Below are 4,189 nucleotides of genomic sequence, written 5' to 3'. Positions count from 1 at the left end.
TTGCATTATATTTCTATCAGACAGCAATGAGAGTATAGAGATCAATAAGACCTAGTTCCTTCCCTCAAGCAGAAAACTAAACACAGAGATAGCCCATCATAAAACATTGTGGAAGTCTCAAGGGATAGAATTCAAAGATGCTGAAGAAGCATCAGAGAGTGTACCTAACTTGGCTTGGGGAAAGCAAAGAGGACTTCTTGGAGGAGGTGGTAACTGGATTTGACCTTAAAAGAGAAGTAGAGATTAAATAAACGAGAAAAAAGAAACATTACTTTCCAATAGAATGGTCATTGTCAACAATGGGCAATAGTGAAGTAGCATACTCATGTGGGAGACGAAAAGCAGTTCTGGTTTACTGGGGTGTAAAGTGTAAGGAAGATATGGCTGGAGATCAGGCTAAAGAGGCAAATTAGATCATGTGGGACCTGGTAGGTTGTGCTAAGATTGGGACTTATTCTATAGGTGACAGCTAAGGGTTTAAAGTTGAGCACTCAAGCAGTAAACCCTGTAAACTCTATTTCCAGGAGGTTTTCCTTTCCCAATCTGTTTCACTGTGGAAATGGGAGTACTGATCATTTTCATTGCTTGATTGAACTGAGTCAGTGGCAGGGACCTTTCTCGAGAGATGACATCTTACATTGTATGGCAGCTGGTTTTGTGTCACTAGAGACAGTCCTCCCTCATATAACACACTTTAAACTCACAAAGCTGATTAATTTAGCCTTGAATTTCAGCATTTATTTATTCCACTGATCACTAACTGATATAATATTATAAATTTTTTCATGGTTCAGACTTTCCCCCACTGAAATGTAAGCTGAGTGAAACAAAGACTCTGTCAGTTCATGACTGTATCCCTAGAGACTTTCATACAGCAAGTGCTCAGTGAGTACTGTCGAACGAATAATCACATTAGATAAGATAGTGACACCTACTGACAATGTGTGGTATTGTAATCTAGCTCTACTGCACTCTGTAATTACTTGGATATGACACCTAAGGAAGACAAATTCCATCAGCAGGGAGTCCCTATCTGAATGATGCTGACTTAACTGGGCCAAAATTACAACAAGTGAAAAGTCAAGGAAGGCAAATGCATATCTAGAAAATTATGGCAGCCTAGCATAGTGAAAGAACAGAGACTTGAGACTCACGTTGACATGTGTTTTCCTCCCCACCTCAGGTATTTACTTGCTGTGTGACACTGTGCAAAGTAATTCACATCTCTAAGCCTTAATTTCCTCGTTCATAAGAAGGGGCAATAAAACCAACAGTGTTTTGATACTAGAAGTGATATATTTAGAGTGTCTACTGTAAACAGTAGTTTATTAAGTATTAGTTTCTATATAAGGCTTTATGGAGGGGAGGGAACTTGTCTGTTGCTAACTATCTCTCCTTCATTGTGGTCCAGAAGGAGCCTTGAAATCATTCCCATGCATTTGGTTTTTCAGAGAAGGTATTTCTTTGCTCATTTCATTGCAGGTCATTTCCTGGCCTTGCACAGTGAGTGAATAAGTAAATGCGTAGATTGCTCAGACTTCTGAAATCAGAAACCTCTCTCAGGAGATTTTCCAGGCACAAGAAAATCAATATCAGATGTCAAGCAGCTTCAAAGCTGATTACCTTGAAATGAATGGTCACACCTCCTTTCCAGTCATGTCTCCATCTTTCTCTTGTTCAAGGATCAGCTGCAATACATTAGATCCCTAATTAAGAAAGAAGATGATCTGCAAATGACTCCTCTGAGCAGAATACTAAACAACCGGAAGGGTCTTGGAACAGATCTGCTGGCATCTGCACAGAGGAAGAACATGTAGATAGAATTGAAGCTGCCTTAATTGGTAGTGGTGTAGGGATTGTATTTCACTGCTCTGCTGGGAGTAATAAAGGCCGACATTATAATCAGTGTGGCAGTAGAGAAATAGAAACTTAGAATCTGAGCTGCTCTGCTATTCAACTAGAGCCAGTGAGAAGGAAATGGATATGGCCTTGGCTGGTTGAAAAGGTAGAGCCTCCACCAAATAATTAAAATACCCTTGGCAGGGTAAAACTAGACCCTACACCTAATAACAACTACAACAACAATAATATCTATGGAGTGAAGCTGACCTCGATTTAAATTCTTTGTCTATTACCCATTTAGCCTAAAGCATATTGCTTATCCTCTCTGAATCTTGGTTTTATCATTTATAAAATGTGATCATGAAAAATGTTAAATAATTAATCTATCATAACTGGCAGAGTTCCCAGCACAGAGAAAGCTTACAGACAATGAAAATCTCTTTCTCCCCTCCCTTTCCCTATGTACTATTCAAAGTGCCTTTATATTTGTCAGATGTTCCCCGTGTAGGTTCTGGATAGCCATGAGGGTAGAAGACTACAAAACCTCTGGTATTTTCTGCAAAGTGTCATACGAATGTGGTCTTTTCTGATGAGCATGTCCATAGTTTTCAGCACATTCTCAAAAAGGGTTAATCCCTCAAAAAGATTGAAAAAAATCCCTGGTATATATTATCTTTCTTTTATGACTTGGCCCCTGCTTCCCCCTGCACCCGTATTGCCTACTGTTTTCTTCCTCATCGTTGTATTCCAGCTACTCTGACTCCCTCTGTTCCTCAAAGATGACATGCTCATTCTTGCCTCAGTCTTTTACTTATCATTCTTTCTCCTCCCTAGGTCTTCACATGCAAAACTCAGCTCACAGGTTACTTCTGGAGATAGTCCTTCCCTGACATCCTAATCCAAAGAATCTTCTCCAGTTACTTTCTATTGTATCTGTATTAATCTGTTCGGGCAGCTGTAGATTGCTGCATAGACTGGGTAATTTAAACAACAGACATTTATTTCTCACTGTTCTGGAGACTGGGAAGTCCAAGGTCAAGGTGCCAGCTAATTCAGTTCCTGGCTAAGGTTCTCCTCCTGCTGAGCATGGGGGCTCATGCCTGTAATCCCAGCACTTTGGGAGGCCGAAGCAGGTGGGTCACGAGGTCAGGATATTGAGACCATCCTGGCTAACATGGTGAAACATCGTCTCTACTAAGAAAAAAATACAAAAAAATTAGCCGGCTGTGGTGGCAGGCGCCTGTAGTCCCAGCTACTAGGGAGGCTGAGGCAGGAGAGTAGCACAAACCTAGGAGAGTGGCATGAACCCAGGAGGTGGAGCTTGCAGTGAGCTGAGATCGCGCCACTGCACTCCAGCCTGGGTGACTGAGCAAGACTCCATCTCAAACAAAAAAACAAAAAACAAACAAAAAGTTATCTTCCTGACTTGTAGATGGCCACTTTCTCATTATGCTGTCACATGGCAAATAGAGAGTGATTACTTTCAAAAGGCCCTATATCCACATACCTCACACTGGGGAATAGAGATCCAACGTATTAATTCTAAGGCAAAACAGTTCAGTCCAGAACAATGTGCCAATTGATACAAGAGTGGATGGATGGATGGATGGATGGATGGATGGATGGATGGATGGATGGATGGATGACTTCTGAGCGCATCCCTGTAAGGTATAGAAGAAAAGTTTCTTTTCCCAAAACCGAATAGTGGATAGGTTCAGTGCCTCAGAAAATGTTTATGGACAGCAGATAAAAGTATTCTCTGGAGCTAACTGCCTGAATTCAAATCCCAGCTTTGCCACTTATAAATTATGTAACCTTGGGCAAGTTACTTAATCTCTCTGTTCTTCAGTTCCTCGTCTGCAAAATGCTGCTAATAATTATATATTACATCAGTCATTAGAGCTGTTCACCAGCACTCTGATTCTTCTACTTCTAGGCACATAAGCCATGTCTTCCATGCCCACGTGAAGTCAGGTCTGGATACGAAATGCGAGCTGAAGTGACTGTGCCATCCCCTTGTGGAAGCTTTTAAGAGCCAATGTGAGAGCCAATTTTATGTTATGTTTATGACATAAAATCTGAGACATTCTATATGAAAGTCATTATCTTAGCCTGCATCCTGGGGTGGAGACAGAGTGGAACAGAATTCCCATGAACCTACAATGAACAAAGAGCATGAGTGAGAAACAAACTACTGAGATTTGGTGGTTGCTTGTTATCACAGCATAACCTAGCTAAGCTTGACAAATACACATATATAGGCCGGGCGCGGTGGCTCAAGCCTGTAATCCCAGCACTTTGGGAGGCCGAGACGGGCGGATCACGAGGTCAGGAGATCCAGACCATC

The sequence above is a fragment of the Colobus angolensis genome, unplaced genomic scaffold (assembly GCF_000951035.1).
Source record: "Colobus angolensis palliatus isolate OR3802 unplaced genomic scaffold, Cang.pa_1.0 Scaffold457, whole genome shotgun sequence".
In the NCBI taxonomy this organism is placed as follows: Eukaryota; Metazoa; Chordata; class Mammalia; order Primates; family Cercopithecidae; genus Colobus; species Colobus angolensis.
Note: the sequence above shows the minus strand (reverse complement) of the source record.